Source organism: Vicugna pacos, chromosome 3 (genome assembly GCF_048564905.1).
Source record: "Vicugna pacos chromosome 3, VicPac4, whole genome shotgun sequence".
Classification (NCBI taxonomy): Eukaryota; Metazoa; Chordata; class Mammalia; order Artiodactyla; family Camelidae; genus Vicugna; species Vicugna pacos.
Genome location: NC_132989.1, coordinates 52,607,342 through 52,634,668, shown reverse-complemented (window position 1 = coordinate 52,634,668; position 27,327 = coordinate 52,607,342). Strand labels below are relative to the sequence as shown.

The window sequence follows — 27,327 nt, the reverse complement described above, 5'->3', positions numbered from 1 at the left end:
ATATTCTATTTCATATACAAGCAAAAATACAGAAGAGACACTTTCAAAAGCACTTTTTCTTTTATTATTTTTGTACTGTACCCAAAAGAAATGAAACAGATTGTTTTGCCCTTCATGAAGTTGTGGGTAGTTTCATAAGTTACCTACAAATATGATTTTTTAAAATGAGTTTGCATAAGTTTACTGGCTGCCTTGATGCCCTTCGAATTTTAGCTGTGACTATTATAACTGTATTTTGAAATTATGACTTTAAGCAACCCAAATAATAATTTTTAAAGTATGTCTTAGGAAGGCTGTAAGACTTCAGAATATTAATTTTTGAATCATGCCAGCTAGGAAACAGTCCAAGCACTCTCAGAGATACATCCTCCTGAACAACGGACTTAAATTTTCTAAATCTTAGTTCGCCATCTGTAAAGTGGGGATGATTTCATCTTGCAAGATTTTTTTAACGAGCCAAATAAGATAATAAATGTCAAGCATCATAATGCCTGACTCATTAAATATTAAAATGGTATTCACTTTCTCTCCTGGTCCCTAAAACGTAAGCTGTTCTGTTTGTCATGCATCATTCTGAATTAGAAATTTGAAATAAAAGAAAAGTATATGTTTAGTGATTTCAACAAATCAATTATATATATAATTTTTTGCAGAAAAGGAAAAGCTAGCATCTTGATGTGATAACACTGAGTAAGTAAGCAAATCTAGAATCAGATGATGCCTTACTGACTGTGTGATTATACTGAGTCTCTCCCTGGGGTTCACTGTTAGTTCTCTTAATTTCCAAAATTAGCACGATTTATATAGCTCTATAAGAACGTTTTGTTCAAAAAATGAATTTGATGGAAAATAAAGTAGTAAGAAAGTCATGAATAGAGGTGAAAACAGACAAAACTCAGACTCAGAGGAAAGATTAAAATTAATCATAATTCACTTCGGGGTGTTTTTCCTAAAAAATCGCTTAGATAAAAAGCTACTTATTATAGTATAAAAGGAAATATTTTTTGTTCTTATTGTTTGGTTTAAATATTTCAAATTTTATTCTCTTTTGATATGAAACTATGGAACATTCAGATCATCTCTACCTTGTTAGTAAGTACAAGAGAAAACAGGTTAACAGTATTTAGAAAGCAGTACCAGGAAACTTAATTAGAAGTATTAGATGTATTATTAAAGTTGATATTAACTCTCAACCTGCCACTGTTAAGTTTGCATGACTTAAATGTTAAAAATCTCCCATCTTAATATAGTCTTCTACAATTAGAAACCCGTATTTTCTGTAGGCTTCCCAGACCAGAAGAGCAGCTCAAATGTGTAAGAGTCAAAGGACAAGTAATATTATAAATATGCACACTTATACACGTTTTACATTTATATGTAAATATTATGTGCGTATTTGTATGCATAATAGTGTATGTCTATGTCCACATGTACTTATGTGTATATTGGTTATATTACCTATTAAAGCCATAATAGTTATGACTTCATTTCAACAATTCAATCAAATATATTACTAATAATGCAGTTGCTATGTTTTTCAACGTTGGTAAAGTTTTTCCAGTTTTTCACTTTCACAGAGTCCAGACTGAACTGCTAGATGCTGAAACTCTCCTCCTAGGTTAGAAGCTTGTTTCACATCCAGACCTTTCCTGTTAAGTGTTGACTACTTGTTGGAAGTTCAGTGAACACGTAAGTGCTTTGGAGTTAGAAGAATTTTATGTTTTACAGGCAGTCACTTATTACCTTAGCTTCATTAACTGCAGACAGTACATCACTGAACATCTTTCCTGTTTACATTTTTTATCAGTAAAGAGCGATCATGCTGTCAGCTTATTCAGTCAGTGCTGAATTGTACCATTTCTTGATTTCTTTTCTAGAACACGTTTGGTGGAGGTGCAGTTGAGATCCGGCTTCCTAGTTTCACTGAGTCTCCCTCAAAAACTTTTTTGCTCTGTGATCTGTAGATAAACATTGATGCTCTGTCACATTGTTTTGCAAGGAGGTCCAGCTGCAGAGTAAAGGTGGCTTCTCCTGATCTGTTTATAGAAACAAGTACATAAGCCCTGGAATCTGAACCTTTGATCATGTCAAACATGAGTGAATGAAAACCCTTCTAGGACACTATCATTTTGCAAAAATCATGTCATGGAACTGGTCTTCCATTTATACAGCATGACACATGAGGAGCTGGCAGTCCACTCTCTTTGAAGTCCGTTCTGTAGAATCTTTCCTCCTCACTCAGTATGTTCTCTGGCATTTGAATGAAATGTGGCAGGTAAAATTTCACCCAGATTGCATGCTGATCACTCACATCTCCCTTTGAGGATGATCTACTTCTTGCTTGTGACTTAGGAACCTGCAGTCGTGTATGTTCTGAGCTGTGCTGTGCTCAATGTCATGCCTCAATGTCATATGAGCTTGAAGTCCAGCAATATGTTAAACATCTTCTCCGATGTTAAGTGTTGATTTCCATGATGAAATGTAAGGGTGTCCTTACATTTCATCTTTCTCCCCAAACCTTGAATCAAAGCTTCTTTTTTACTTTTTGGGGGGATCCTTGTGTTTCATGGTTGAGAGTGCTTGGTATGGGTCTCTCATTTGCAGTTTGGGATGGCTCTACACTTTGCTTGGCCAACTGAGGGTTGTTGATAATCCGAGTCCACAGTGAAAGATTTTACTGCTACTGCCATCAGGCTGTGATGACAATATGGAGCCGAGGAAGCTGTCTGGCAGCTGACTAGGTGGCTATAAAACCTTGGCTCCAGCTGGAACCAGAAAGCAGCTAGGCAGAAGCAGGAAAAAGCAGAGGAGGGCATCATGACGTGAGAGCTCACCACTGAGGAGGCACTGGCAGGGATGGATGGTAACAGAAGGCTGTGTAGTCTGCCTAGCGGAGCTGGAGGTCTCCATGAAATGTATGTTTTTATTTGCATTATTTGTCTTGTGAATTATAATACTAATTAAACAAAATAGAAGCAGAAGTATTTTTTAAAAACAGAAAGAATGAACTCTTTCATATAAGACTTCAAATCAAGTGCCTAACAGAACTTATTATTAAAATGTAATTGAAAATAATAACTGAGTGTGTAAAAGTATGCATTAACTTTTATAAATGCTTCACAAACAGGCTATTATTTTTGAGTTATAGTATTTTCCATTTTATTTGAATTTCTAAATATTGTGATGGATGTTTTATTTATAAATGTCCAAGGCCTCTTGGTAATATGTTGATTTTAAAACATTCTAATTACTTATTTTGTCTTATGCTGATAGGTGAAAAGAGATCATTGATCCTAAGAGATTACTTTAAACTAAAAGTGCTCTCTTTAAAAGCTGTTTCAAACAAAAGTGTTTTAACTGAGGTATGTGTATGTGTGCATGTGTGCATGTGAATAGAAGAAAATTTGATGAGTTTTGGGATCAGAAGACCTAATTGGATGCCTTTGGGTATGTCAACCTTTGTGAACTCTGATTTCTTCATTTTTAAAATGGTAGAATACACACCTGCTAGTGTTATTATCCATATGTGTTGCTCTGCCCAATATATGGTGTTCCAACTCTCAGGGCCCTTGTGACACAAGATACTTATAATGTATGTCATAGACTGTTCACAGACACCTAACCTTATTATCATTACATAGCCTGCTAAGATAGTCTACCACAACAATTGGACCTCAAGACTTTTTGAGAAGGAAGTTATCTTTATGGAATGTTGATTTACTAGAAATGATTGTAGGTGCATGTATACATACTATCTTATTAATAAATATGTGTAATACCAAGAAGTAGGGTTTTTTTTACATTTCAGTACCCAATTAATTGCTTATTTATTTTTTCATTTTTTATTATAGTCAGTTTATAATGTGTTAATTTATGGTGCATAGCATAATGATTCAGTTATACGTAAGTATATATATATTCCTTTTCATATTCTTTTTCATTATAGGCTATTATAAGGTATTAAATATCCTTCCCTGTGCTATACAGTAGAATCCTGCTGTTTATCTTTTTTGTATATAATAGTTAGTATCTGCAAATCCTGAACTCCCAATTTATCTCTCCACCCGTCTCCACCCCCAGTAACCACAAATTTGTTTTCTAAATCTGTGAATCTGTTTCTGTTTTGTAAATAAGCTCATTTGCCTTTCTTTTTTTTTTTTTTTTTAGATTCCACATATAATTGATATCATGTGGTATTTGTCTTTCTCTTTCTGGTTTATTTCACTTAGGATGACAACCTCCAGATCCATCCATGTTGCTGTAAATGGCATTATTTTGTTCTTTTTTATGGCTGAGTAGTATTCCATGATATATAACACACATATATATATATGTATATATACTACAAATTCTTTATCCAATTATCTTTTGATGGACATTTAGGTTGATTCCATGTTTTGGCTATCATAAATAGTGCTGCTGTGAACATTGGGGTGTGTGTCTTTTCAAATTAGGGTTCTCTCTGGATATATGCCCAGAAGTGGGATTGCTGGATCATACAGTAAGTCTGTTTTTAGTTTTTTGAGGAATCTTCATACTATTTTCTATGATGACTACACCTGAAAATTCCCATTTTCACAAATAACACAAGCCTGAGAAAAATTTACTGTCTTTTCTTATAATAAACGCACACTGGTATGTAGGAAAGTTAGGGAAGTTCATCTGATTTTTGTATCATCATCTCCATTTTTATTATGTCTTATTTTTTCACTTAGCCATACCAGAAAAATAGTGTGATTCTTATTCATATCTGTTCACAGATGAGAAAACTTGGCATTAAAGAGGTGAAGTATCTTAATATCAAAAACAGTATTTAAGTGATAGAAGGATTTAAACCCAGGATCATCTGATACAAGAGCTTTAGTTCCTAACAATTACTGTGTTAGTACAGTTCAAGGCGTCAAGGGTTACAATTTAAGTGTGATCAGATATATCTAACTACAAATCATCAAGATAAAAATAGGGCCCTTTTCTAATTTTAAAACAAAATGAATATCTCTGACATTTGAAGGAATTTCAGATTTTGACTCTGATTGTATTAAAGTAAACAAAGTTAGAACTATTACATATCCTGTGTTCTGTTATTTATATAGATTCAAAGTCAGCCAAAAATGTTTTTTCAGAGGAATATAACTTTAATCCTCATTTTCTTTTATGTACTGAACATTAAATTTTTAAAAACTTAAACCAGTATATTTTTATTCAAGAGTCTTACTACTTTCATTCCACATCTCATTGTCCTTTAGTAACTCCTTATTTCAGAGTGTAAATTTCATTGCCATTCTTGTCAAAAATAATTTTTAAAATATCACCATGGACACAATTATGCACACACATATATTTGATTATTGTTCAAATATATGTATGTGCATAAGGGATATAAAGACGAAAACAGAATGCCTTGTGTCTATAAATACACTGAAATTTTAAGAATGTGTTAGTTACTATATCTGACATTCAAATGATGACTTAAGTGTCAAAATATACCTATTTTTCTATTTATCTATACAACCATCTATCTAAATATATACATTTATTTATATAAATGCACATATATATGTATGCATACGTATTTATATGTATTTATATGTAAATATGGACAAAGAGATGACATACACTGATTTAGCTCCAATAATAATTAGATATCTGGAGTAGTAAATTGTATAAATACTACAAAGGAAACAATGTTATTCTTGCCCCACAAGGTATTACAATGGAGATACAAAGATCAGGAATATAACAAAATCAATTCCATCAAAAAATATTTAAAACACATGTGATACAGACAATTTCTAAGTAAATTCAAATGAAGGTAAATATTAAGTGTAGTTAATTAGAGAACACATTTTCAAGGGAATGAGTTTTATGCAGGAAAGACCTCAGATGTAGAGATTATCTCTAAAACTATAAAGTAAATTTGAGAATAATACTACAGAAATGAGAAACAGAACACCATTGGCCCTCAATATCCTTGAATTCTGCATCCATGGTTTCAACCAATTATGAATAGAAACTATTTTTTAAAAATCCAGAAAGTTCCAAAAAGCAAAACTAGAATGTCACACACCAGTAACTATCTACATAGCATTTACACTGTATTAGATATTATAAGTAATCAAGAGATGATTTAAAGTATAAAGGAGGATTTGTGTAGGTTATATGCAAATACTAAGCCATTTTCTACAAGGGATGGAACATCTGTAGATTTTGGTATCCAAGGCATGGGGATGGGGGATGGGGGATGGTCTTGGAACCAAACTCCTGTGGATACCAAAGGGCAACTCTACAACATGAAAACGCTATATGAAAAAGAGAGAATAATTGGTTTTCATAAGAGATTCTCAGGGAATCAACTTTGGGGGAGCAGAAAAGCCTTACATAGAAATATTTACATAGAAGACTTGGATGTTAAATTAAATTGATACAAGCAGAACCACTGAACAGCAGTCTAAGGAACTTGGAATGAATCTCACTGAGGAGTCATAGGAGTCAACATACTCATGTTGAGCCAGAGGTGACAATGAAAAGGTCTGGGAAGTCTGGAAGAGTAATATATGCACATCCGTTCTGTAAAGCCTACTTTTTGTTTGTAGGAAACTTCATTATCAAGCAAACAACCACAGCCACAAAATTTGTTTCCCAATGTGAAACAGTAGATTGAAAAACTGGCTATAATCCCTCAGGCCTCCTTATGTTCACACCCTTTCAATGTCACTTTAAATTTTTCTGTCAAGGAGTAGAGTTTCTATTTCCATCTCTTGAAATATGGGCTGTCTACGTGACTTGGTTGTCCAAAGAATGTAGCATAAGTGACAGCATGCCAATTCTGAGTATGGGGCTCAAGTCCAAAGTCACTTCAGCTTTCTTTGTTGGAATCATGCCCAGTTGTCATGTAAACAAGTTCCAGCTGGCCTGCTGAAGAGTGAGAGACAACAGGGAGCAAAGACATCCTTTTAGCTGCTATCATTCTACGTGATCACTTTCCAGCTGACCATACTGTTGAGCTTAGATATGTGAGCCCCACAGAGACAAGAACAACTGCACAGGTAAGGCCAGTCCAACTGCGAAATCATAGCCTCATGAGTTAAATAAATGGTTGCTATTTTAAACCACTAATATTTAGAGTCATTTGTTATACAGCAAAAGCTAACTGATACACATGGTCAACATCCTCCTAGTGGAGGAATAAGGTTACTATAGTTTATCACACAGGCTGTCTGAATGCATTCCTACCATATGTGAAATAAGTTTAATTGACACTTTAATCAATCATAAGATAAATTTCTTTTCCACCAAAATCTAGGAGAAAAAGAGGTATCAGTCCTGCATCTTTAAGTTATAACTTAAAATGAATATGCATTGTACTTTCAATCTCCAGTGAGTTCTGGATTACTGCCCTTGCCATATGAACACCAGGGGTATTACTCATTATCCAGTTCAATTTTGGAATAATCACTATAAAACTAATTTCTGGTCTTAAATCGTTTTACATTAGTATGCCACACAATTGTCTAAAATGTCAGAGAGAAGAAATGAATTACTCTGCATAAAACATTTTATATATTCTTAGGTAGGCTTAGTGTAATGCCAGATTGAGAAGCTTTGTAACATTTCACATTGTTGACTTTCTGTGCACAGACTCTGTGTGTATGTGTGTATGTGTGCATCAAATAATGAATGGTAATATAAAGCAAATTGCCTTTCTTATGGTCCAATGTTAATTAAAACCAAATGTCCCTTCCACAATGCAGCTAATGTACGTTAATTATTCTGTCTTGTGCAGATGTGACAAGAGGGAACATGCAATTATTAAGGGGGAAAAAGGACACATTGTAACAATAATTGTCCACAATTGAAATAGTATTGCTTTTCCCCTATGAGTAACTTGAACACTTGCCAAATAATCCTCTCTACACTATTTAAATAATGTAAATGGTTCTTTCACAATAATAGATACATAAAATTACCTTTTTATGGAGTTTAACTGAAACATGTCTATTTCCATTTACCTTCATTACCCAGTTTTAAACAATCAAAACCACAATAAGTTTTTAATGTTATCTACTGGCATAAGTTTAAACATAAAAAATGAGTATTATTTTACAGAAGAAAGAGCACTGATAACAGGCATAATTAACTCTGAATACTAACCTTTTCTATTTAAACTTGGGAAAATCTTTTTACCTTACTGAGATTAACTTTCTTCATCTATTAAATTGGGATAAGAATACCTAGGTAATAATAGGTAATAAGTGGAAAGTCGTTGAAAAGATTACAAGATAACATGTGTAAAGTGGCCAGGTCACAAAAGATCTTTCCTATAGTGCTGAATTATTAGGAAATAGAAATTAAACCTATATAGATAAATTTAGATTAGTCAAATATTTCAACTGTTTCTTCATCACAATCTCATTATCTTTATCTGTCTTTCAAATCCTTTACCAGAGAATATTTCATCTCATAAATAGTGATATTGTAAGATAAGCATTTAAGAACCTCAATCAAATGCTAATATATCAGAAAAAGAAACTCTCTAAAGGACAACCACTGTCTCCCAGAGACTCCTCCCAAAGAAGGAAGCTCGTGATCCCCAAAGTGATGATGGAGAGGATGACTGTAAGGAAGAAATGTAGCAGAGACCACTTTTCAGGCCAGTTCTGGTGGTAGTTTCTCTGCAGCTTTGTTCGTCATTTTCCAGTATTCTGAAAGTCAGGTGTCATCTCTGGTAAGACCCCTTTGATTCTGACATTAGTTTCTGTGGTGGCTTTAGAGGAAGTGGCTGTCCTTGTGAATCATTTCTATATTGTTGTGGAAATCATTCCTGGACTCTGAGTTAGAATCGAGTTTTTGGCCTTCAGCATGTCCATCAGTTCTGTAGTCACTTAATCCCCTGCACTGAATGTCTTTCTTGTTAAAATTCTTAGAGAGTTTTCTATCTCTTGGATTAATCCCTGACTGATACACCTTCAAAATATTTTCATAAGGAATGAATTTGTCCAACCTAGAGTGGGTGTAGAAGAGAAATAACGATAAAGAGCTAGATTAGATTTAGATTACAGAGATTCTTAAATGTGTTGGTAAGGAACTGGAATTCATTCTCAAATTCATGAGAAGCCATTTGAGCAGAGAGGTAGCATGATCAGCATGAATTTTAAGATGATGATTCTGGAAGCTATGTATGGAGTAAATGGAAGGGTGCTAGACTAGAAGCAAGTGGTTTGATTCAATGAAAGCCATTGGAGCCAGCAGCAATGACAGCACAGAATAAAAGGTGATCCTCTGAGATAAAAGCACTTTCATAAGTAACAGGCATAAACTTGTTTTCAGTACTATTAGAAAAATAACCAAGAAGAATCCATATTATTATTTGTTTGTATTACACCCAACAACTGTCATTTTGTTTAATGCTTTACGGGTACATCTGTAACAGGTTTCCCAGCTGACAACATGTTCATGGCAACATGCAGATGAATGGATATGAGGTGCATACATCAAGTATCATTTCTCTGACAGATGGGTCCTGGCAATATATATTTGTTCTTAAGGCTTAAATACACCAGTTGTTTTAATTAAACCTACAAAACATTGAAAAAAAATGTAAAAACAACTTGAACATTTCCCAGGAATAAAACCAAGTGTCCAGCTTTGTGTAAATACTCAGTACACATTAGCGCCCTTATTTTCTACAACACTGAAAGCACCCTCACACTACAAGCTAAAGCCAGGCATCCTCTGAGGCCAGAATGTGCCCTGAAGTGCAGCTATTTTGTCTATGGAATACCTAAGCAACTGTGTGACCACTGAGCAAACTGACCTAGGTGTCGACTGAGAAGATAAATATTCCCTGGTGTTCCAGGAAAAAGGAAAAGATAAAACTCAATTACAGGTTTGGAGAAAAAATAGCTTTTTGAAGAATATGGCACTTGAAAGGGGCTGTGAAATAACATGGAAAAGTAGATGGAAATAGTATGATGAGAGGTACTCGCAGGTACGAAAAAAGAACATAGGGATTTAACTGAGGTTGGGCCTATATTGTGGAGGATAGGAACTGGCTTGCTGAGGAATCATTTTTTTAATTGGTGGGCTACAGAAAAACTTTAAAAGATTTTAAGTGGAGAATTGATCAAATAAATAATTTACAATAAAACTTTGGTGTCTACACACCACTGACAGATGTAATTACTCTGAAAGATATGTTTAACTTTGCCTTTAAAAGGTTGATCTATACAAAGGTTTGCAAAATCAACTGTTGGCCAACAGGTACAAAGTTGGATCTATCACAATTATAAAATGCAGACTTCTGGCTTTTTAGATTTTAATTTTTTTAATCAGAAGATATATAAACAGGAAGCATAAATTCCTACTCAGGAACTGGAGAAGGTTTAGAGAGGAAGAGTGAGCATCGTATTTTGAGGCAATGGAATTAGCAGCTGTGGCTCCACCAGTACATTTCACTTATCCACAGCCTCAGTATATTTGATACAGATGAAATTGGATTGCTGTATCCTCATTCCTAGAATACATCCCACCCCAAATAAGTCCACAAAATACTTTAAATAGTGCAATGTATTTGGCCACCACATGCTTTTCAGTATATGCACACCTTGCTTTATTGCACTATGACTAGCTGAAGGCTCAGATGACGGTGAGCATATTTTAGCAATAAAGTATTTTTAACTAAGGTATGTACATTGTTTTTTAGATGCAATGTTCTTGCACACTTAATAGACTATGATATAGTGTAAACGTAACTTTCATATGCACTGGGAAATCAAAAAAATCATATGACTTGCTCTACTGCAGTGATCTGGAACTGAACTTGCAATCCCTTTGAAGTGTGCTTGTACTATTATCCACATAAGTTGATAAACTGTTTACTTCAAGTCTATTTTCTTGGGCAATTGCTCTGGTTAACAATAAATGAGAATGAATGTGGATAAAGAAATTAAGTTTAAAAGCCAAACTTTATATTTGATTATGCCTTTATACTTATTATTTTAAAGAAAGTTTAAATCCATTACCTGCATTACCAAAGTGGAGGGAAAAATTCTACTAAAAAGTTGTATACTATCTTGAGAAAGAAGAACAGAACTGGAGGAATCAGTATCCCTCACTTCAGACTATACTACAAAGAAATCAAAGCAGTACGGTACTGGCATAAAAACAGACATAGATAAATGAAACAGGATAGAAAGTCCAGAAATAAACCCATGCACTTATGGTCAATTAATCTATGACAAAGGAGGCAAGAATATACAATGGAGAAAAGATAGTCTCTTCAATAAGTGGTGCTGGGAAAACTGGACAGCTACATGTAATAGAATGAAATTAGAATATTCTCTAACACCATATGCAAAATAAACTCAAAATGGATTAAAGACTTAAATGTAAGATCAGATAGTATAAAACGTGTAGAGGAAAACAAAGGCAGAATACTTTTTGACATAAGCCACAGCAATATTTCTTGGATCCATCTCCTGGAGTAACGGAAATAAAAACAAAAGTAAACAAATGGGACATAATTAAACATAAAAGCTTTTGCACAGCAAAGGAAACCATAAATAAAACAAAAAGACAACCTATGGAATGGGAGAAAATATTTGCAAATGATGAGACTGACAAGGGATTAATTTCCAAAATATATAAGCAGCTCACACAGCTCAATATAAAAAAAAAACCACAAAACAATCCAATCAAAAAACAGACAGAATATCTAAATAAATATTTCTCCAAAGAAGAAATCCAGATGGCCAATAGGTACATGAAAAGATGCTCAACATGACTAATTATTAGAGAAATGCAAATCAAAACTACAATGAAGTATTACCACACACCTGTCAGAACAGCCATCATCGAAAAGCCTGCAAATAATAAATGCTGGAGAGGGTGTGGAGAAAAGGGAACCCTCCTACACTGTTGGTTGGAATGTAAATTTGTGTAGTCACTACGGAAAACAGTATGGAGATTCCTTAAAAAACTAAAAATAGTTACCATATGATCTTGCAATCCCACTCTTGGGCATGCATCTGTATAAAACACTAATTTGAAAAGATAAATGTACCCAAATGTTCATAGCAGCTCTTTTTGAAATAGCCAAGATATGAAAGCAACCTAAATGTCATCGACAGATAAATGGATAAAGAAAATGTGACCCATATATATATATACACACATAGAATACTACTCAGTCATAAGAAAGAATGAAATAATGTCATTTACAGCAATATGGATGGACCTATAGATTATCATACTAAGTGATGTAAGTCAGTCAGTGAAAGACATATGCTATCACTTATATGTGGAATCTAAAAAAATGAGAGAAATGAACTTATTTACAAAACAGAAAGAGACTCACAGACACAGAAAACAAACTTAAGGTTACTGGGAGGGAAAGGGGGGAGAGAAGGATAAATTGGGAGTTTGTAATTGGCTGATACAAATTACCATGTACAGAACAGATGAACAACAAGTTCCTACTGTATAACACAAGGAACTATATTCAACTGTATACACACACACACACATATATAAAACTGAATCACTGTGCTGTACAGCAGAAACTAGTACATTATAAACCAACTATACTTCAATAAAAAAAGGGAAAAAATTTTTAAACTCAGAGAATGCTACATCACTACATTCATTAGTTATAATAGATTGTGTCTACATGTTTGTTTAATTTCACTTCACATTTAAATACTACATGAATATTTATTTTATCACTATAGTGGCAAATTTTGTATTAAAATAATTACTTTTTGATTACAATACATAATAATTTAGCTAAATGAGTGTCTCTGTATGAAGGCACCTGATTAGGCATATATGGGTCCTTGATCATAAAAACAGTCAAGAGGTTTTGGAAGTTGGGAGGTGCACAGCTGAGACATTTAGAATACTACAATTTGACACTGTTGGGGTTATGTGATTGTTTTCTGGCTAACTATAAGGTAAAGTCAAGGGAAAGGCAAAAATGAAAAAGACCCAGCTGGGTATGATGCTCCTGCTGGTTACAAAATCAATTCCTAGCACCTGGAGGCAGCAAAGGAGGAGAAGGAACTTCCATCTCTTAGAGACGTGCTGTGTCAACCAGAAGCTCAAGCAAACACAGGTGAAATAAAAGTAAACGTTTCTAGATTTGGTAACTTTCATGTCTGAATTTGGTATATTTGCACCAACTGTTTACATAGTCATAGAAATCAGGCCCACAAGCTTAAAAATAATTATTTGTTCACAGAAATAATTTCATAAAACAAACGAAGTCTTCAGCCAATGTAACAAAAAATAACATGTTGTTAAAATAATGTCATTGCTAAGTGTGCATATACAGTCTGTAGAATTAAGGGTTTTCTGATGGCAGTTTTATGTTATTTTGACCCAGGATGCCTGGAACATCTCAGCAATCAACTTTGATGATCCACACTTGAACATATATACACACACACACACACACAAACCCCCATGAAGAAAGTGATACACAAAAGAAACAATATCCAAATCAAAATTCTAAGCTATTAGTATATACACTAAACCCACACTATGATGCAGGGTCTGATAAAAGCTGTGATACAGTACCTAGTTTACTGGAAACTCTTTACTTTCCATGTTTCTTAAACTTTGGCTTTATGTTCTTCATCTGCCTTCTTAAAGGGAATCAAAGCAATAAGGCAAGTGAGATTATCAGATATGGACAGCCAACCTCAGCAAACGTTAACCAAAGTGGATGGTACACAAAGGAAGTGGAAAATAAAAAAGAATAGAATCTTTACCACAGCCATCTCACCTTCTAACAAGTATAACCCTATCAAGCAATTTTATCAGTAGCTCCTCCTCTGCAGGCAGTGCTGGGGGAGGTGGTGAGAGGAACCACAAACACTATGCTAAGCCTTCTTTTTGCTCCTCACCCCTCAAATGGCATGTTTCTATTCATTTTATAAATCCTGTTTATGTCTTAATTGATAAAACCAACTTCCTAGAATAATCAGCACACACAACGTATCCAGCTTTTATATTTCAAATATATCCTCTGAGAATATATTGCTTCTAAAGAAACAAAAAAGCATTTTAGAAAAAGGCCACTGAAGAGACACAAAATTTTAGCATTTTACCATCTCATTTTGAGATGCAGTTCTTGACTTTAGGAATTTCAAATCATTCCTCTGATTTGCAGATAAAGCAAAGTTCAGTGAGGCAGTATTCTTCATTAAGAAACATTTAACTCAGTAATGGTCTGGGCCAAGTGGAGAATGAAGACAAGCAATTTAAAAGAGCACAGGATCTGTTTTAAGAATAATCACTTGTTCACCATATAAAATGAATAATTTAGATAGCCGTTAGCCATAATTATTATAGGTGGGCAAAGGCAAATGGAAAATTATACCATTTCATGGATACTAATTGCATCTTGGTTGAGGAAGAGAAATTCATGCACTAGCTGAATTGAACTACAATATTAGGACGAAACAACTATTTATCACTTGTGAACGCATCAGTTTTAAAATGCACATTGATCTATCTTTTTATAATTTTTAATGTTTTATTATATAAAATTATATAAATACACTAAGTATCCAACTTCAACAACTAATAAGTCATGGCCAACACTGTTTTACCTAAATCCCCACCCAGTTTCTCCAATGACCCCACCCAGATTATTCTGATGAAGATTTATACAATCTATCATTTAATCTGCAAATTTTTATATTGACTTATCCTTACATTCACTTTTCATATCAATTCTGAATTCTCATTGTTATCCCAAATGACTGAAGCAAAGACAGTGAGCCACATTTACCAACAGATACCGTAATGATGCTTTTTTATGAACACGGTTCATAAAACATGGCTGATTCGTGAGATAAAGGTATTGAACATATTTCAGGTTGCCTCAAGTGCTTATAATCACTATTTCTGTATATTATGCATAAAAGGGCCCAATGAATGCTTACTGAATGAGTCCAGAGAATCTACAATTTATGAGATTTATAAAATTCATCTCAATATTACATATGAACAAACACTCAATATAAAAGTTATAACAGTGCCTACCACATATTGTCAGAATTAAATGTGACAGTGCACACACAGCACTTAACAAGCTCTGGCCTGTGATTTACTATTAAATACTTGAGCTTAATATTGTGTTGTTTGTTATTGAAAGTGACTTTGTAATAGTAACCACAAAGGAATGAGGATCCACAAACATTTCTGGAGCAGACTTGCCTGCCTGATCATTTATGGAAAGAGAACTCTTCAAAACCTGAAAAACACTTTAGAGCTTGGATTTATTTATTCTGTCCCACTGGTATCAAAAACAGCCTTTTATCATTTATATATTTAAACCACAGTGACAGAACCATAGTATTGTTTCCTCAAGGCCAGATCTCCAAATACTCTAGCTATCAACTATGAAAATATTCTAAGAGTGATGATCCAAAACTATGACTCTCTTCCCTTTGAAAATTTGCCCAGAATCCCATTAATTACCGAGGCAGTATGCTCTTGCTCTCTGGAGCTCTAATCTCTACTTGTAACAGTGCCACTTTGTGAAATAAATTGGACAGTTAAGTGGAAGTCTGAATATAGTTCATTATTAAGAAAAGTGCATCAATCAATCAAGAAATACTATCAAGAGAAAATATAATTGAAACTTTTGTTAGATATTTCAGTAGTATAAACTATGTTCTCCCCTACAAGTATACCAGTCGTCTAGATGGGCAGCATTCTTCATTAAGAAACATTTAACTCAGTAATGGGCTGGGCCAAGTGGAGAATGGACTGTAATACACATGAAACAATTTGACAGCAATTAATACCACCTACTTTAGTTCCAAAATATAAATGTTGTACTACAGTCCATAATCAAAGCTTAAATTAATCTATAGAAAATATATGTGTAAAAATATACAGAAGTAAGATTATAAATGGATCCACAATAAAAATTAGTGGTCCTTAACTTAAGTATGGTCAGAATTCTTCCCCAGAAATTATGATTATGTATATCTGAACTAGACTCTCAAGAATTCATACTTTTAAACAACCCTAGAGGAAATTTTGATATATACTTCTTATTGAATGACACTGATATAAGGACTATGATGTGAGCTGCACATGTTTACAATGCAGAATGCAATATATCTGCAAAAATGATCTCCTAGAGAAGAACGATGTCATCTTATGCCTCTATAATTTCCCTGACTGGATCCCCGTAACTATGTAAGTGACTAGAACATATCAAGCATTCAATTGATATTTGATTTACTTATTTATTTTCACTAAGTTTATACTTATGAAGCAATGAAAGAGAAGTTAGATTTTAATGAGTCCATCAAATAGAATGTCAGTGAGAAAACTGACCAAATATCATGATTTACAGCAAATTAAAGAAAAAAATTCATTAGGAAAATGAGAACAAAAATGCAAGGCTCAGGTTTTTTATCTGAGATATACTGAGTTTAGGTGAAACCTAGGGCATGAAGACTCAAGGTAGGGTCAGAAGAGATACACGTTTTCCACAAGTGTGTATGAATCATTTTAAGAGAACTTACTGGAAATGTTGTTAAAAATTAATTTTTAAAAGTGACTTCTACTAATCAGATTCAAATAAAATCTTCATTGTAATTAGAAAATCAAGATTGTCTCAAAATATTATGAAAGTTGCATTAATCGTTTTAGAAGGCCAATATATATATCAGAGTGAAAAATTAATGTCAAACAACTACATAAAAATTAGCATCATGTCAACAGATTTTCTCCCAGTCTATTTGTTCTTATATATGCTTGGTTTGTTTGCTCTTTTTAATCTAATGATTGTAATAAATGTCAATATAGTACCTGAATATATTATCTGCCACATATAACCAGGATATACTAAACTTATCATATAACAATTTCACCTAATACTCAATACACTTTAAAAAAATTGTAGCTAACTTAAATAGTTTACATTTTGCATCAATGTTAGGGTTTGTATTGTTAGCAGTACCAAGTTTTGGTGTGCGATAAGTGTTCAATTTTACAAGGAAATGAAAACACCATGGAAAATCAATCCTACAACTGTGGGAAATGTGCCAACTACTGTATGTGTCGTTTCTGACTAACACTCTAATTTGAGGGACAACATTTACCTCCTGGTCTGAGGCCTCTTTCAAAACAGAGACAGAAGCAAGAACCAAGTAAACATCAGGCAAATATTTGATCATATTCTGCATCATGTTAATAAGCTGAATTGATTTCACTCCTCTCTCTTGCTGAGTTGCCTACATGCTTTAGTGAACTCAAGCATGGTAGAGGTTAGGATGGATTTTTTACAGAAATGTATACAGTGATCCTTACTTTCTGTTAGTAAACAGATGACAGCCAGTGACAACCCTGAAAAGACTTTGTAATTATAGTGGAGCCTATTTTGTGATATCTTCTAATGAAATACGGAAGAAACTTCAATAGAGATTCAACATTCATTCATGTTCATTAGATATTTGGCTCTAATGCCTCAGGCAATAAACAAAATCACATTTAAATAATTTTTAAAAACTATTCCAGATACTGCTATGTCCTGACATGTTTGTTTTTTTCTAAAATGCTCCAGGTGTCCCCATGTTGAGAACTGTGTAAGCCAGTCTTGGATAGAAAGTTTCACTTCAGGGGAAAATAGCACATGGTAGAAGTGGCAATTTTTTTCCACCCGAGTCTCAGAAAATTCACTCAAGTGAAAATGAATGTATCATCTGCAAATAAATTTTTGAAGCATAAATATGTTTATTAACAAGATACCAAGGAAGTCGATTTATTGATGATTTATGCATGATCATTTCACATATTTAAGTTAAACAGATATTTATTAAACATCTGCTAGGGATGAAACATTGTCCGCAGTACTTTAGACCTGCCTCCGAAAGATTAAATCACAGTGAGAAAACAGAGAAATATGTTAAGCATAGAAAAGGGACTCTGAGGATACCCTGGAAGGTCTCAGGTTGTTTTTATAGGATCTTTTCTCATTAATAAAACCTACCTCAAGTATAAATGTATAATTACTTGTATAAGTTTATTATTTCTAGATTGCAAGGAGGTCGTTTAGGGCTGTAACAAAGTATTTTTAACAGCTTTACCTCCAGGCTCCAGCATAGTATTTAGCATACAATGGGAACTCTGTTAGTTAAATAAATACAAACAGGAGTTCTAAGTCGTGATTAAAAAAGAAGTTGAGTTAGCTGGGCAGGCAAGTTTGCTGGGAATGACGAGGCTGAAGTGAAAGAAAGATGGGGGAGGGTACTTGTGACAAGGCTATGTGACACTGAATGAGGCTCACAAGCCACAGTACGCAGCAGGATGGGCAAGGGGCACCCCAAGCGATAGAGTTCCAGACAGGGCATTCCTAGAGATGAAGCCTGAATGTTCAACAGGGTCTAGTCCAAATGAGAGAGGCTTTCCTTGGGAGGGAGCTAAAGTCCATGCATGAGGGACACAGGCAGTATGTACTTGCACTGATACCATCACCTCCTTCTCAGATAAACCAAGCAGGCTTCATTATTTTGTCACTGATCAAAGCACACTTTCACACTGAGCCAACATGGTCTCTGAACAATGTATTTAAGCTAAGAATAGAAACCTTTTTGCTGAACCTCTGCAGTACAAGATGAGGCTTTACCAGTTTTTCAGTAGGGAAGTCATAGCATCAAATGCTATGTGGTTTGGCTTATTTTTGTGGAGAAGGTTGACAAGAGACACTGCATACAGTGAGATAATTTATGAAGTAAATCTAATAATTTATATGAAATAGAAATATTCTAGATAAAAGAAAAATGGCACATACAGCCTTGTTTTGTAACTATTGATTAATTTATTCAATGCCATTTTAGTTCAGTCAACCTTTATATTTATTTGTTTAGTTAATATTTCTTTTTATTTTCACTCCCTTCTAGTAGAACTTGTAGTTTAATTCCATAAGTTTTTTGTTTTTTGGGTTTTCTTTACTAGTTATATACTCAGTAAGATTTCAAAGCATTAGACTTCCCTTCTGGAAACTGGGTTAAATATTTCAATATCTACAATCTTTTATACATGGCTTATTCTTTTAAGTCTCCTGATATATCATTTTCATACTACATGAGCTGCCCTATATTAAAACAGAACTTACTTTGGGCTTAAATCATTGATTAGTATTTTTTATGGAAACAAATGAAATACATCCTTTTAAACAAATTCCCTATGGTCAATTCACTTTACTTGTTCAGAGAGGATGAGATAAATTCATTATATCCATTTTTAATTCTTTTTCTTTCTTAAATATGTATCTACATATAACCTAAAGAAAGATTTACTGTGTGTTTTAACCCTCATATAGGCTTAATTAATTTTATTCCAATGCATTTATCTTTCAGATAGTTTTGATGAAAGGGAGATCAACTGCCTGTATACATTTTTTTCATTTGCAATGCTTAAAAAATTGAGGTGATAGAAAGATACGTCTTACAAAAATATATTTCACAGAAAACTGGAACCAAATAGTCAAAGACTGTCAAATGAAAAATAGTAAATCAGAGGTTAAAAGTTTGATTTTATAATTTTCTAGTATTCATCATTTCACAATCCATCACAAAATTGTTGACTAAGAAACCTAGGGTCAGTCATCCAACAGACTATAGTTTTTTTCACCCTTTGGCACACACAATCTTCAACCAATATTTCCACAGCAGAGTTTCTGTTCATCTACTTCAAGATTTCCAAATATTCATGTTTAATTATACTAGTACAGTATCATATCACTGATCAAACATTCTCCCCACAATCATTTAACTATCATCTACTTAAATTTAAGCCTTGTTCATTCTTTCCTCAACAAACTTTTCAGTGTCCTTGAATACAAAAATATGCAAATAATCTGTTTCAAATCATACCTTCATCTGCTAATTTTAGCATCATCAGTGATCCTATCTGCAATATTTATTTCTCAACTATTTGGCTAAGGGCAGTTTTCTGTTTCCATTGTCCCTTCTCTACATTCTACTTCAAGAAAGAGCTGCTTTTCTCCTCCATTTAATTATTTTTTTCAATTATTCATTTTTATAAGGAGAATCACGAATGAATATATCAGCTCACAGTTTATCCATAATTTGCATATGCTTAATTTATCAGAAACTATTGATAAATGAATATCGTTATTTATTTTCTTGTTCAAATTGTCCCAGATTTGGTCATTGAGATCTTCATGTTGGTGCTAGTGTCTTTTTTCCCACAGGTACATGACATTTTTGAGCACTTCATTAATTAACATCCTGATGTTTGAGGCTCACCTTGTAATTTTTCCTAACTTCACCCTGAAATGAAAGATTTTTCCAAAGAGCCTTGATTTTTTTTTTTTTAATTGGAAAATACTATTTAGAAACCAAGGTTAGGACAATAGTTGTGCTCACTGCCACTAGACACTAAGTCCTATATATATGAACATGTACATCTATATATTTTTACATCTATCAATTTGTGTGTGTGAGTGTGTGTGTGTGTCTGTGTATGTGTGTCTGTGTGTGTGTGTGTGTGTGTGTGTGTGTGTGTGTGTGTATAATCACATTGATAACTCTCATTCCAATCTATCACCACAGGGATCATTCTAGCCTTCCTCCTTTCCTTGTTTGCAATTTTTTTTCTCTGATAGTATAAAACCTGGCTATCATACACAATCTATTTACTTACTGTAGTAGTACACATAAGTAAAAATGTAGTTCACACAAGGTGTTTCAGAATCACAAATTCTTCAGTAAGAAATAAATTTATTAACTAGAGTGAAATATCCGTATATATTTTGTTTAATCTTAAGTCTTAAAATATACAGTTAAAATACTCTTTTCTGAAATTACATGGGTTAGTTCTTTTCTTCCTAACCTTCTTCACTATGTCTTGTTATTCACAACAACTAGGTTTCCTTGTTACTGTGTGTGTATTCCATCCCAGGTCAATCCTTTATTCCTTCTTGTTGATTTTAATTATTTATATATAGAGGCCGGGGGTATGTGAAAGATGACCATGGTTCTACTAATAACTGCTATGCAAGTGGGACTGCATATATAGATTCTTTAGGTAAGAGCATATATAGTTTGTTGAGTATTACCAAATTCCCCCTAGAAGAGGTATGCCAAGTTGCATTCCCACCAGCCACGTGTGAATACGCCTGTTTCGCTGTAACCTCATAACTGCCATACTTCAATATTTTTACCAATCTGACAGTGGAAGGAATTTGAGATTTTTCCTTTTAAGACCAATTTCTACATCTTTTTTCTGTGTATATATGAATTTCCTCTTGATGTCTTTTTCCCCATTTTTCTTCTTGGATTCTCTTCCTATGTCTTCAAGTTTTTAAGACTTTATTATATACCAGAGACATGAAAATTTTACAGCTCATATTCTAATTATTTTCTCCCATTTGTCAGTTGTCTTTAGCTTTTTCTTTTGATATTATTTGCAACACAACTTGTTTAACATAGTAAAATATATGAATCATTTATTTTATCGTCCTTGAATATTGAGTGACAGCTCAAAGTACCTTTCCTACACTAATGTTGAAGAGAAACTTAACACAATCACTGTTGTACCTGTATGGTTTAACTTTTTCTATTTCTGGGCTTTTTATTTAAATTCAATAATTTATTTTATCTCTATATACCACTTCTTAGCTTTCAATTATAGAGCCTTTATAGTATGGTCCAACATCTGGTAGGTCTAGTTCATTTCTCATAGCTTTTCTTTTTCACAGCTTTCCTATCTATTCTTTCATGAGTTTTTTTTTTATATGAAATTTACTATCAATTTGTCCATCTCTACAAAGACAAATTTGACATATTTTTCAGGATTGTGTTTAATTTATAAGCTAATTTAGGGAGAACTAATATCTTTACAATATTGACTTGTCTATGAACCAAGAATACCTTCCCATTTTCTCAATCTATTTTTGTGGTTTTGAGGTGTATTTTATTTTTTTTTTTTTTTTTTTTTTTTTTTTAATTTTTTTTTACATTTTTATTGATTCATAATCATTTTACAGTGTTGTGTCAAATTCCAGTGTTCAGTACAATTTTTCAGTCATACATGGACATATACACACTCATTGTCACATTTTTTTCTCTGTGATTTATCATAACATTTTGTGTATATTTCCCTGTGCTATACAGTGTAATCTTGTTTATCTGTTCTACAATTTTGAAATCCCAGTCTATCCCTTCCCACCCTCTACCCCCCCCCCCCCCCGGTAACCACAAGTCTGTATTCTCTGTCCATGAGTCCATTTCTGTTCTGTATTTATGCTTTGTTTTTGTTTGTTTGTTTGTTTTTGTTTTTTAGATTCCACATATGAGCGATCTCATATGGTATTTTTCTTTCTCTTTCTGGCTTACTTCACTTAGAATGACATTTTCTAGGAGCATCCATGTTGCTGCAAATGGCATTATGTTGTCGGTTTTTATGGCTGAGTAGTATTCCATTGTATAAATATACCACATCTTCTTTATCCAGTCACCTGTTGATGGACATTTAGGTTGTTTCCATGTTTTGGCTATTGTAAATAGTGCTGCTATGAACATTGGGGTGCAGGTGTCATCCTGAAGTAGATTTCCTTCTGGGTACAAGCCCAGGAGTGGGATTCCTGGGTCATATGGTAAGTCTATTCCTAGTCTTTTGAGGAATCGCCACACTGTTTTCCATAGTGGCTGCACCAAACTGCATTCCCACCAGCAGTGTAGGAGGGTTCCCCTTTCTCCACAGCCTCTCCAGCATTTGTCATTTTTGGATTTTTGAATGACGGCCATTCTGACTGGTGTGAGGTGATACCTCATTGTAGTTTTGATTTGCATTTCTCTGATAATTAGTGATATTGAACATTTTTTCATGTGTTTTTTGATCATTTGTATGTCTTCCTTGGCGAATTGCTTGTTTAGGTCTTCTGCCCATTTTTGGATTGGGTTGTTTATTTTTTTCTTATTGAGTCGTATGAGCTGCTTATATATTTTGGAGATCAAGCCTTTGTCAGTTTCACTTGCAAAAATTTTCTCCCATTCCGTAGGTTTTCTTCTTGTTTTATCTCTGGTTTCCTTTGCTCTGCAGAAGCTTGTAAGTTTCATTAGGTCCCATTTGTTTATTCTTGCTTTTATTTCTTCTAGGAGAAAATTTTTGAAATGTATGTCAGATAATGTTTTGCCTATGTTTTCCTCTAGGAGGTTTATTGTATCTTGTCTTATGTTTAAGTCTTTAATCCATTTTGAGTTGATTTTTGTATATGGTGTAAGGGTGTGTTCTAGCTTCATTGTTTTACATGCTGCTGTCCAGTTTTCCCAACACCATTTGCTGAAGAGACTGTCTTTATTCCATTGTATATTCTTGCCTCCTTTGTCGAAGATGAGTTGACCAAAAGTTTGTGGGTTCATTTCTGGGCTCTCTATTCTGTTCCATTGGTCTATATGTCTGTTTTGGTACCAATACCATGCTGTCTTGATGACTGTAGCTCTATAGTATTGTCTGAAGTCTGGGAGAGTTATTCCTCCAGCCTCATTCTTTCTCTTCAGTAATGCTTTAGCAATTCTAGGTCTTTGATGGTTCCATATAAATTTTATTATGATTTGTTCTAGTTCTGTGAAATATGTCCTGGGTAATTGGATAGGGATTGCATTAAATCTGTAGATTGCCTTGGGCAGTGTGACCATTTTAACAATATTGATTCTTCCAATCCAAGAGCATGGAATATCTTTCCATTTTTTAAAGTCTTCTTTAATTTCCTTCATCAATGGTTTATAGTTTTCTGTGTATAATTCTTTCACCTCCTTGGTTAGATTTATTCCCAGATATTTTATTACTTTGGGTGCTATTTTAAAGGGGATTGTTTCTTTACTTTCTTTTTCTGTTGATTTATCGTTAGTGTAAAGAAAGGCAACTGATTTTTGAACATTAATTTTGTAACCTGCTACCTTGCTGAATTCTTCGATCAGCTCTAGTAGCTTTTTTGTGGACCTTTTAGGGTTTTCTATATATAGTAACATGTCATCAGCATATAATGACACTTTTACCTCTTCTTTTCCAATTTGGATCCCTTTTATTTCTTCCTCTTGCCTGATTGCTGTGGCTAGGACTTCCAGGACTATATTGAATAGGAGTGGTGATAGTGGGCATCCTTGTCTTGTCCCAGATTTTAGTGGGAAGCTTTTGAGTTTTTCACCGTTGAGAACTATGCTGGCTATAGGTTTGTCATATATAGCTTTTATTATGTTGAGATATGTTCCCTCTATACCCACTTTGGCGAGAGTTTTTATCATAAATGGGTGTTGAATTTTATCAAATGCTTTTTCTGCATCGATTGAGATGATCATGTGGTTTTTGTCCTTTCTCTTGTTGATGTGATGTATTACATTGATTGATTTGCGTATGTTGAACCAGCCTTGTGTCCCTGGGATGAACCCCACTTGGTCATGATGTATAATCTTTTTTATGTGTTGTTGGATTCTATTTGCTAAAATTTTGGTGAGGATTTTGGCGTCTATGTTCATCAGTGATATTGGCCTATAATTCTCTTTTTTTGTAGTGTCTTTGCCTGGTTTTGGTATCAGGGTGATGGTGGCTTCATAGAAAGAGTTTGGGAGTATTCCCTCCTTTTCAATCGTCTGGAAGAGTTTGAGAAGGACTGGTATGAGTTCTTCTTTGTATGTTTGGTAGAATTCCCCGGTGAAGCCATCCGGTCCTGGACTTTTATTTGTAGGGAGGTTTTTAATTGCTATTTCTATTTCCTTTCTAGTGATCGGGTTGTTCAAGTGTTCAGTTTCTTCTTGATTCAGTTTTGGTGGACAGTATGTTTCCAGAAACTTGTCCATCTCCTCTAGGTTATCCAGTTTGTTTCCATATAGTTTTTCATAATATTCTCGTATGATATTCTGTATTTCTATTTTGTTTGTTGTAATTTCTCCATTTTCCTTTCTTATTTTGCTAATTTGTGCTCTCTCTTTTTTCTTTTTTGTGAGTTTGGCCAGAGGTTTGTCGATTTTATTTGCTTTTTCAAAAAACCAACTTTTGGTTTGGTTGATTTTTTCTATGGTCTTGTTAATCTCTATTGTATTTAATTCCTCTCTGATCTTTATTATTTCCTTCCTTCTGCTGCTTTTTGGGGCTTTTTGTTCTTCTTTTTCTAATTGATTTAGGTGGTGGGTTAACTTGTTTATTTCAGATTGTTCTTCTTTTTTGAGAAAGGCCTGTATCGCTATAAACTTCCCTCTTAGCACTGCCTTTGCTGTGTCCCATAGGTTTTGAGTGGTTGTGCTTTCATTATCATTTGTCTCAAGGTATTTTTTAATTTCAGCTTTGATTTCCTCATTGATCCATTGTTTTTTCAATAACATATTGTTTAATCTCCATGCTTTTCTTTTTTTCTCCTTTGTTTCTCTGTTGTTGATTTCCAGTTTCATGGCATTGTGGTCAGTAAAGATGCTTGAGATAATTTCTATCTTCTTAAATTTGTTGAGGTTTCTTTTGTGTCCAAGTACATGATCAATCCTGGAAAATGTTCCATGTGCACTTGAAAAGAATGTATATTCTATTTTTTGGGGGTGTAAAGCTCTGAAAATGTCCACCAAATCTAGTTTTTCTATTGTAGTATTTAATTTCTCTGTTGCCTTGTTTATTTTCTGTCTGGAAGATCTGTCTAGTGATGTTAATGCAGTGTTAAAATCTCCAACTATGATTGTATTCCCATCAATATCCCCCTTTATCTCTGTTAGTAATTCTTGTATGTACTTAGGTGCTCCTATATTGGGTGCATATATATTAACGAGTGTAATATCTTCATCTTGTATCACTCCTTTAATCATTATAAAATGTCCTTCTTTATCTTTCTTTATGGCCTTTGTTTTAAAGTCTATTTTGTCTGAAATCAGTACTGCAACACCTGCTTTTTTGGCTTTTCCATTTGCATGGAATATCCTTTTCCATCCTTTCACTCTCAATCTATATGTGTCCTTCTCCCTAAAGTGGGTCTCTTGTATGCAGCATATTGAAGGTTCTTGCTTTATTATCCAGTCTTTTGAGGTGTATTTTAAAATTGTCTTCATAAATGTTTTGAAAATTCCTTCTTAGTTTATTCCTACATTATTTAATCATCGTATTGCGATTGTTAATGAGAATCTCTTTACCCCTTACCTGGTTTTGTTTTGTATATAAGGCTATTGACTTTTATATTTGTTTGCTAGGGCTGCCTTAACAAAGTACCACAAATTGAATGGCTTAAACAACAGAAATTGATTGGCTCAGAGTTCTAGATGCTCAAGTCCAAGTCTAAAGTGTTTTCATGGCTTGTTCCCTCTGAGGCTGGTAAGGAAAATGTGTTGTATCGCCTGTCCCCAGCTTCTAGTGGTTTATTGGTAATCTTTGGCATTCCTTGACAAAAACTTAGTGTAACTCATACAGAGACAGTAATCTTAATAAGACTGTGTCCTGTATCAGCTACTTTAGGAAGCAACAGAGTGCCATGCTTACATCAACAAAATGAGAATAAAATTTAGTGGCATACAAAGGAAGAAATTATTAAATCCATGTAAAGACGTTAGGGAAGATTTAACCAAGGAAAGGGTGACTTTTTTCTTTTTCCTTTTTTTTTTTTTTTGAGGGACACATTGGATTTTATTGGAGTGCATTAGAAATTCTGGCATTTCAAAAAGAATGAACAATGTATTTTTTAAAAGTAGACGCTAGAAACAACAAATTGAGGAGAGTGCATGTAGTTTTTTCTTTCTTGAGCAGAGTATTGAATGGAGGATACAAAAGGAGATGAGAATGAAAAAGTAATTAAATCATAAGTGCTCCTCACTGTTAGGCTGAGGAATTTATTATTTTTATGTTCAAGATTAGAGGGAACATTATAAGATTTTTAACAAAGCTAGTGTAATAAGAATTGCTTTTTAGAGAACTGGAAAGTGAGATTCAAGTTTGGAGGAAAAGGGACTAGTTAGTAGATCATAGGATCTAAATGAAATATAATGAATATTTGCAGGTAATATATCTTAGCAGTTCTTATTAAAAAAAAGGAAAGCTTAATTTGCAGATTGGATGGGAGAAGGAACCTAAAGTAAGACTTAGTTAACAACCTCGGTGCTATAAAAGCAATCAGGGTAGATTTAAGGTAAATTATATTGGGGGTAAAGATAAAACAGTTTATTTGTGTCCACTAGTTTCAATATAGCTGAAAAGAATGATGTGCATGTTTTTTCAAGGAGATAGTATAAAACAAAAAGAAAACAGAAGAAAGCTGAGAAAAGAGGTCTGGGAAATAGAAACTGAATTTTAAGATTTGAGGAACAAAAATGG

At 33.8% G+C, this 27,327-nt stretch overlaps 1 pseudogene; it reads right to left on the bottom strand.

Annotated features, from left to right (window-relative positions):
- Window positions 1-1,537: 1,537 nt before the first annotated feature.
- Window positions 1,538-17,213, bottom strand: LOC102532938 (myotilin pseudogene; annotated as a pseudogene).
- Between the last annotated feature and the right edge of the window lie 10,114 nt (window positions 17,214-27,327).